A 10,503-nucleotide genomic window follows, 5' to 3' on the forward strand; every position below is an offset into this window, starting at 1 on the left:
TAGCATAATTCCCACCCCCAACACAGGAAGTCCTAACTGGACTTTTGCTGTCCCCTGGGCTGGAAGATCTGCAAGAGCTCCCAAGAGTGACCTGCAAGGACTTCCAAGAATGACCCAGCCAGACTCCTTAGCCTCAGAGGCTAACACAGCTGGAGCTGGTTTGCATTGGGGTTGTAAGGCACTGCATTGTCTAGGACATAAGTCTGCATTATGCAAATTACTTGTGCCAGAATTCTCCAGAAAGTACCAAGTCACAGGGGGAGTTGTCTAACTGCTTAATTCTTTTAATCTAGCTAGAGAGCAAAAGTAGACACCACTGGACAATGCAAAGAGTCTTCCCCAGACATGACAACCTAATGAGCAGAGAGTGACTGCTCAGGACTGATGTGACAGGTGCACACCTCACCCAGGGGGGTTGTCCCTGCCCCATGGGGTCTGAAGCCCAGCCACTGCCTATGCATTCCTTCTGATGGGGAGTGAATTTCCTCCTGGGGATGCTCAAGGCTCAGTAGAAGGGGAAGTATTTCTTCAACAGGCTTTGGGAGCTCAGAGTCATTTACTTTGGCCATATTGGTCGGGGGAGTAGCTCTCAGATAAAGTGGCATTTCAATTAGGCACTAGATATGAATCAACAAGGAGAAAAAGGGCATGTCAAAAACATAGGCATGGAAGGTCACAGCTTATTTTAGGAACAGCAGGTTTCAGAAGTGAAGATCATAGAGTTGGACTGGGTGGCAAATGAAAACAAAATACAATTTTATTAGATAAACCACTGTAATGAAGCTAGGAATATCTAATAAAATCACAAGTCCATGCCTATGAGTTGTGAAACTCACCATTTGAACAAAAAGCAAACACGAATTTAAAACTACTGTTCAGCTTTTCTAGACAGACTCTCTTCTATGGGGCATTGGAGATTTAAAAACAAGAAGTGAAGTTGCTACAAATACAAACTCATAATGAATATTTGCATAGCTGAGCACCTGGGTCCAACTGGAACAGACAATCCTGGGGGGACCCACAGCTTGGCCACTTGGGACATAGATTGCCAGATGAGTAGCAAGGAAGAGCTCCTGCAAGGAAAGTCAGTTTCTCCATCTGACTGGCATCTCAAGACATCAGCTTCTCTTGTGGGTCCCGTAAAAGGAGTCATGAAATCTTAGGGTAGGTAGCCCAGCAGAGATTATCTTATCCTGCCCTCTGCCTCTAGGCCAAACTGTAATACATACAACATATGAAGATAATTGGCTGATGGCCATTATGGGTGTGTGTTGTGACAGTGAGATTCACAGCCCAGCCCCTCCTCCTACACTGACAAATCTTGCTGATTCCATTCACTCCAGCACTCCTGACAATGCCTCACCAACTTTATAACCAAAATTTTTTCTTTACAATCAATCTTTTTTTTTTCTTGTAAAAAATGGTCTCTCATTGTCAATAAGGCTGAAGTGCAATGGGATGAACACAGCTCATTGCAGCCTCAGCTTCCCAGGCTCAAGCGATGCTCCCACCTCAGCTCACCAAGTAGCTGGGACAACAGGTACATACCGCCACCACACCCAGCTAATTTTTTTTATTTTTTACAGTGACAGAGTTTTGGCAAGTGATCTGCCCACCTCTGTCTCCCAAAGTGCTGTGATTACAGACATGAGCCACCGCACCCGGCCTTTACAGCCAATCTTGAGCCCTGGAGTGGAATTATGAACACCGTGTCTTTAGAAGACAGAAAGTGTACTACCTTCTTCACATACACTTCCTACCTTCGCCCTGACCAATCCTGTGATTTGCCACACAGGATCTATCCTGTGGGTCCCCCCAAGGATTGGCTGTTCCAACTGGACCCAGGAGCTCTGCTATACAAATAGCCATTATGAGTTTGTATTTATAGCAACCTCACCTCTCCTTCCACTTAATCTATGGAGAAGAGTGCAGCATAATGGTCAAGAGTCCAGGTGTCAAGGCAAAACAGAGACCATGCTGGTGCTCACTCACCACTGTGATCTTGGGAAAGTCACTTAATTCCTGTGGACTCAGTTTTATCTCTGTAAAGTGGAGATAACAATATTTCTCTGTAAGATTGCTGGGAATATCAAAGGAGAGAAGAAGCCAATCTCTTCATAAATAATGTACCACATAAATATAAAATATTACAGTATTATTTCTACTTACAAAAGTAATACAAGTGTCACTAAGCAAACAGCAGGAAAGGAGAATAAAGTATCTATATTTATATCAAATAAAGTAGATTTCAAAACAAGCAGTATCAGCAGAGATTAAAAAAAAAGATGTTTTATAAGAGAGCCTATTCTTGAGAAACACATAAAAATCATAAGTGTGTATATCTCAAATAACAAAGATTCAAAATGCATGAATCAAAAGTCAACAGAATTAAATGGAGAAATACATTTACAATTATAATTAGAGATTTTAACACTTTCATTAATTGATAGAGTAACTGGGCAAAAATAATCAATAAATACTTAGAAGACCTGAACAACACTATCATTGACTAAATTAATGTTTATTAGTTAATTGTTATTTTGCACACTACACCCAACCATTACAGAATTTACATTTTTTTCAAGAGAACATGGAATATTCCCCAAGAAACACTAAATGTTTGCTCGTAAAACGAGTCTCAATACATTTAAAAAGATAGAAAGCTTACAGAGTATATTCTCTCACAATGGAATTAAATTGCAAAGAAGTAATAATATATTTAGAAAAATGCCAAAATACTTTGAAATTAAACAGAATATATCTAAATAAATAATGGGCCATAGAAGAAATCATAAAGAAAATTAGAAAATATTTCTAATTGAATAATGAAAATTTTTAAAACATTAAAACTTAAATGCAGTTAAGGTAATGTTAAAGGAAACTGATAGATTTAAGTATGTATATTAGGAAAGAGAAAGATACTGAAAGAAAGATAACCTTAGGCTATACATTTAAATATAGATCAATAATTCTCAACCAAAAGTTACTTTGTTTCCCAATATCTATAGACATTTTTGTTGTCACAACTGGGTGGACAAGAGCTATTGGCATCTAATGGGCAGAGGCCAGGGTTGATGCTAAACACCCTATGATACATAGGCTAGCTTCTCACAACAAAGAATTGTACAGTCAAAAATGTCAATAGTGCCAAGCTGAGAAACACTGATCTAGTTAAAGAAGAGTGAAGTAAAACCAAATTAAGTAGAAGTGAGCAAATAATAAAAGAGTAGAAATCAATGAAATACAACATTGAAAAACAATAGACAACATTTACAAAGACAATATTTACAAAGCCCAAGCTAACTCTTTGGAAAAATCAAGAAAGATCAAGAAAATTAATAAACCCCAGCTAGATAAGTTGAGGAAAAAAAGAGAGAGCTCAAGTTATTAATATCAGGAATGAAAGAGAAGACATCACTACAGATTCTACAGTCATTAGAAAAACAACAATAACAGGAACAACTTTGTGCCAACAAATTTGATAACTTTGATTAAATGAATGGAGTCCTTGAAAAATAAAACTTAGCACAAACAATACTGGCTTTTTAGAAATCTAAGTAATCATTTGTTTATTAAAGAAATTGAACTTGTCATCAAAAACATTTCCACAATGAAAACTCTAGGCCCAGTAATTTCCTGGTGAATTATATCAAACATTTCAGGGAAAAAGTAACACCAATCTTATATGAACTATTGCAGAAAATAGAAAAAGAATGCTTCTTAATTCAATTTATGTGGCTATCATAACCTGATACCAAAATCTGATAAAGACATTATAATTAAAATAATTACAGACCAATAGCCTTCATGAACATAGACAAAAAATCTTTACCAGAGAAATAATATACTGTGGCTAAGTCAAATTTATTCCAGAATACAAGGTTAATTTAACTTTCAAAATAATCTATCAGTGTAATTCACCATATTAATGGTGAATGAGGTAGAAAATCACCATGATCATCCCAATGAATCAAAAAATTCATATGACAAATTCAATGCCACTTGTGATTTTCTTTTCTGCAAAATTGGAAATAAAAGCGTACTTTTTCAAGTTGATGAAGGGTACCCATAAAAAAATCTACAACTAATATCACACATAATGGTGAAATATTGAGTGCTTTCTCTCTAAGATTAGGAACAAGGCAAGAACGCTGTTTCTCACTGTTTCTGTTTATTATTGTACTAGAGATCATAGCCAATGCAATAAAAATTTTTGAAAAACAATACCAAGGCCAGGTGCAGTGGCTCAGGCCTGTAATCCCAGCACTTTGGGAGGTAGAGGCAGGTGGCTCACAAGGTCAGGAGTTCAAGATCAGCCTGGCCGAAAGCCCATCTCTACTAAAAATACAAAAATTAGCTGGGCACAGTGGCATGCACCTGCAATCCCAGCTACTCAGGAAGCTGAGGCAGAAGAATCACTTGAACCCAGGAGGTGGAGGTTGCAGTGAGTCCAGATCATGCCATTGCACTCCAGCCTAGGTGACAGAGTGAGACTCTGTCTCAAAAAAAAAAAGAAAAGAATACCAATTGGAAGGGGGAAAAAAAAGAAGGAAAATCTCAGCTCAGATATAAAATGTTTGCATATAAAAACCTAAGGAATAAAAAAAGAGTGGGCCGGGCACGGTGGCTCTCATCTGTAATCCCAGCACTTTGGAAAGCCAAAGTGGGCAGATCACCTGAATTTGCCCCAATAACTCTTGAGTTTCTTCTGATCAAGGATGCACCTGACTTTTCTTTGAATTTTTTAGCAGGTAGCACAGTATCCAGGATATAAATGCTATAGCACATTGTAAAGGAAGCAAGGGTCTCCATTCTCATCTACCAGAAGTTGGTGACAATCTTCTTTAGGCTCCTGAGCCCCAAGTCCTCCAGTTCTTTCAGCTACTGCAGACTCCAAAATCTCTCTGCACTGAAATAGGTAGAATCGAAAGCAGGAAATAAGGACACTAGTTATGGCTTAGTTAAACCCTATCATTAGGAAAAACAAATTCATCAGTCCTATATAGTTCATTCTTTAAATTTTCATTTGGCTTCAACATCATAAAGCCCTTTGCCCAGGGAGGCCCTGAGTAGACTTCAAGTAAAGGCTTAAATGTGGGGTTCTACCACAGTGGCTGTCTCCATATCTTTTCACTTGACCCTATTTGCTGCATATTTGAATACATCAATCCACTAATGAGGTTTAAAAGTACACAGGTGAGACAAGGGGCAGACCCTCCGACATCCTATTATTCTCTTTATGTTTCATTCTTGAATTTGTTTATGGGTCTACACACATTAAAAGGAAATCATCATGCTATGAGATAAAGGACATTTAAAATCACTTTAGCTATACCTCCTTGCAAGTCAGGCTACTCTAGAGGCCTCCTATAGTGACTGCTAAGACCACAGGGCTTTCACTCTCTAGTGAAGAGAGTATGCATTACCATAACCCTGCCTGGTTTAGTAAGGGGAAAAACCCTCTAATTGAATAAGACAGCATCCATACTACAATGCCACATACAAGTTGCCTCTGGGATCTCTTTCTCCACATTAAGACTTGGACACAATCCCACCCCCACTAGAGGGGAAAGGTAGATGCCTGGTGGTTCTCAGTTTTCACCGCACATTGGAATCACCTGGAAGAGCTTTAAAAATTCCTGATGCCAGCCCGAAGCAGTGGCTCATGCCTGTAATCCCAGCACTTTGGGAGGCCAAGGCGGGTGGATCATGAGGTCAAGAGATCGAGACCATCCTGGCCAACATAGTGAAATCCCTGTTTTTACTAAAATACAAAAATTAGCTGGACATTGTGGCACGCACCTGTAGTCCCAGCTACTCAGGAGGCTGAGGCAGGAGAATAGCTTGAACCCAGGAGGTGGAGGTTGCAGTGAGCCGAGATTGCACCACGGCACTCCAGCCTGGCACCTAGTGGCACAGCGAGACTCTGTCTCAAAAAAAAAAAAAAAAAAAAAAAATCCTGATGCTTGCATCTACCCCCAGCAAGTCCATTTTAATCAGCCAAAGGCACAGTCTGGACACAGGGATTTTTCAAAGTCCCAAATGATTCTAATGTGCAGCCAAGGTTGAGAACTGCTGTTATAGATTTCCACCTAATTGGCTTGGGTGGAGAGAAGACAGCATCTTGATCTTAAGAAAAGTGTGTTTTCTTCCTCTTAAGATTTTCCCAGATGATTTAACATTTTCATGTTAATATGAGTGTCACTTAAGAATAGGTTGGATAAAGAAAACTTTTAATGAGAAGTGGATTTTAGTTGTAGGGGAGCATATAAAGGCTGTGTATCCCATGCTACTGCCACTCCTGACAAACACCAGGATCACCCCCTGGCAGAACCACTGATACTACTGGACCTAGTCCCATCTTAGAACAAACAACGGCATGGTTCCTCAGGCCAGAGCCAACTTCTTTCGTGTGGCCTCCAGAGGGGATGTGAGAAAGAAATATAGCAAGCAGGAATGCTATAGCCCATTGTAAAAGAAGCAAGGGTCTCCATTCTCATCTACCAGTTACTTTTACAAGCTCCAAAGTGACCGAAGTGGGATGCATGTGTCTTAGGGACCACATGAGACAATTCACTGGAATGCAAAAAGAAACTACTAATTTATTTTTTTTATTTAAAAAAAGTAAAAGAAGTAAAAGAAAAAAGAAGGAAAGGAAAAGGAAATTGAGATTTATTTATGTTTAAATAATAAATATAAATAATAAACTTGGACATTTGGTCACTGTAATGCTGGTGCTCTCCACACTTTAGTTATGTGTGACACATGGTTCTGAGAATGTCCTCAGAGACAAGAGGAAGTTATGCATGAAAATGGGGGGGTAGTGGTGATGCCCTCAGTTAATTACTCCCATCATATTGCAACATATTGAGATTTAAGGAGACATCAGTGTGGTCAATTTTATAGACCCATCATCACTAAATATACAATCTTTATAATGATATAAGACTTTCTATGCCATAAAAAGAATCACTGATTATCTCATGACTAAAGACACCCAAAGAATTGTGAAACTAAAAAATGAATTTATATATATACACATATATATAACATATATACATATATATTATATATGTATATATAATACATACACTATATATACACATATATATAATATATACATATACAATATATACACATATATATATACACTAAATATACACATATATATTGTATATACATATACAACATAGACACATATATATTATATATACATATATAATATAGACACATATATATTATATATACATATACAATATATACATATATATTATATATACATATACTATATATACACATATATATACATATACAATATATATTACATATTTGTATATGTAATACAAATACAAGCATACTAAATTGATGATCTTTTTTGGTTGATAAGTTGATTGTCCAAAATATGTTACCTGCAGATATTTTTTTAAGTAATAAACACAATTTGTACTTAATCCAGCCCATCAAGATCAAGATAACATTGATGCTTTTTGAAATTCATGCAATGAGGGGAAGATTTAGCAAGTGAAAATTCAGATGTTTAGGAACGTTTTCATCATGAGATATTGTTGCTAACAACAATATAGGTGTGTGTCACCCAGAAAAACTTTCATAACTTTGGTCTTTTTAAAAAAGATATAGAAGTGGAATTTTTCAGATGGCTTAAAAATTTTCCAAATAAAGAGTTTAAGTGGTTTTAACTCAATGAAAAAGCAACTCCTTTAATACATGTGTAAGACAAGTTGACATCAGCTAAAATGAAATTTTGCAGACCAAATTTTAAAATAACACCTTTGCATGATTGATGGAAGAAATTTTTAAATAATTTTTGTAATTTATTTAGCACAGCCCATGATACACTTTTTTTATTTGGATCTAAATATCTTTGTGTGGTATTTTTTTCAACTATGACAAAACACTGAAATCAATTGAAGTTAAACCCAGATCTTCAAATCAGTATATCACAAAGATGCTCCTTCTAGATATTATTTATAGTTAATGAGGTCAAATGAATTTTGTAGTTAATAAATCAAATAGTTAAAATATTTATTTTTATACGTAACTCATCTTTTAAAATTCCTATTACTGTGAATGTTTTATAATACATACAATTAGCTATATGTTTGTGGGATACAAATAGCTCAAGAATACTATTTATAAATAATGGAATATACATATGTAAGAATGAACACTCATACTGAAAAGAGATCACTGAATTAGAAAACTATTTCAAAGCAGACATCTGTAATAATCCATGATGCCTGCCTAGCCCATCGTTGGCACTCAATAAATATGTTTTGATGGTTAATATATTTATGAAAAAACATTAAACATCGCTAATCATTAGAGAAATGCAAATTAAAACCACAATGAGATATCATCTCACACCTGTCAGAATGGCTATTATAATAAAAAAGACAAAAGATAGCAAGTGTTGGCAAGGATATGGAGAAAAGGAAACGCTTGCACACTGTTGGTGGGAATGTGAATTAGTACGGCCATTATGGAAAACTGTGTGGAGGTTCCTCAAAAAGCTTGAAATAGAATTACCATATGATCCAGCAATCCCACTTCTGGCGACTTACCCAAAAATTTTAAATCAGTTTGTCAAAAAGGCATCTGCACTCCAATGTTCATTACAACACTATTCACAATAATCAAGTTATGAAATCCACCTAAGTGTCCCTCAAGCGATAAATGGATAGAGAAAATGTGGCATATATACGTAAAGGACTACTATTCCACCTTTAAAAAGAAGGGAAATCTATCATTGGCAGCAGCATGTATGAACAGAGAACATTATGCTGAGTGAAATTAGCCAGACACAGAAAGACAGGTACTGCGTGTTTTCGCTTATATGTGGAATCTAAAACAATCGAACACATAGAAGCAGATTGTAGAATGGTAGTTACAGAGGCGGGGGGATGGAGAAATGGAGAGATGGTCAAATGGTACAAAGTCTTAGAAAGGAGGAATAAGTTTTTTTGAGATCTACTGCTTAGCATGGTGAATATAATTAATAATAATGTATTATACATTTCCAAATTTCTAAGAGAGTAAACTGCAAATGTTCTCAACACAAAAAAATAAGTATTGGAGATAATGGGTATGTTAATTAGCTTGATTTAAGTATTTCACATTGAATTCATAAATTATAACATCAATCTGTAAATTGTATCCCATACGTTGTATTATATTCATATCCCACAAACATATATAAATTGTCAATTTTCAATAAAATAAATTTTTAAAAATCTGTGTTGAATGAATGAATGAATGAATGAATGAAACACCCTCCACAGCAGCCACAGCTGTAGAAGAACTGACAGATTAACAGCACCAGCTTCTGGATGTTTCTACTGAAGCTTTCAGAAAAAAACATCTTTCAAGCATCATGTCTCTGTCCATCCAATAAAGGAGACTCCATTATAATCAACTTGCAATCATCTATATCAATATTTAGACGTAGTGGATAGAGAATCCCCCCAGTTAATTCAACTCAACAAAAATTAAGAGAGTCTCATATTTGACATTCAAATGAAGTAAGTTAATACAAAATAAGTTATCTATGGTTTCTGATGTCAAAAAAATTATGTTTAGCTTTAGAACATGTCTTCAAATTTCTACTTAGATATGAGTGCAGCTTGATGTTCAGAAAATTTTAGCCACTTGGTCATGTGATTTTATTTTTTTTCAGATGTCTACCTTCTTCATCTTGCCACATACTTGTCTCCTTGCTCCCTGTTTTATGCTGGAATTGGACAGCCTCATGGATCAGAATCTCGTAAAACACTAACCTACATAACACCGGCCATGCTCTTCTTCAAGTTGCAGATCAAGTTGTTCATGCCTCTACTTCAAAAGAGAGTAGGTAAGACAAATGCGTTTTTAATAGATCACTTGTCACTTGAGCCTCACTAAAGCAGAAGATAAAACCTCAAATCCCTTTCCTTCCATGTTATTTTTCTAGGTTCTGGTTTTCAGGTAAAATAAGCCAAAAAGACAATGGTACTGGTAATCTAAAGAGGGCTAAGTAACTGGATGCGTTGTCATCCTCCAAAATCTGGAAATAAGACAAATAGCAGAATAATGTATTACTTTTAAAACAGTTACTTCGATGAAGATTAGCAATGAAGTCAGTGAGCTCAGAAGCCTTTAGAAACTCAGGAAAAGGAGATCCCTTCCAAACTACAACTGTAACTACAGACCCCTTCCAAACCATAATTCACTCCATGGACTGATCTTGGAGGGGACTAATTGGCTTCTGGAATTTCCATTCCATGGTGACGTCTGGCCTTATGAGATGGCTTCCTTAGGTCATGTTTCCAGCATGATGTCACATGCTCCTGGATCCTGACTGATGGATTTTCAGAGCCTGCTGTGGAAATGCCCATGGTAGAACTTATCTCTGGACACTCAGCATCATGAGAAGTTACTCATGATGGCATGAATAACAGGAAGAGCAATCGAGTTAAAAGACTTCCTTTCTCTCCTCAGCTCCCCACT

The sequence above is a fragment of the Saimiri boliviensis genome, chromosome 6 (assembly GCF_048565385.1).
Source record: "Saimiri boliviensis isolate mSaiBol1 chromosome 6, mSaiBol1.pri, whole genome shotgun sequence".
NCBI classification, from domain to species: domain Eukaryota; kingdom Metazoa; phylum Chordata; class Mammalia; order Primates; family Cebidae; genus Saimiri; species Saimiri boliviensis.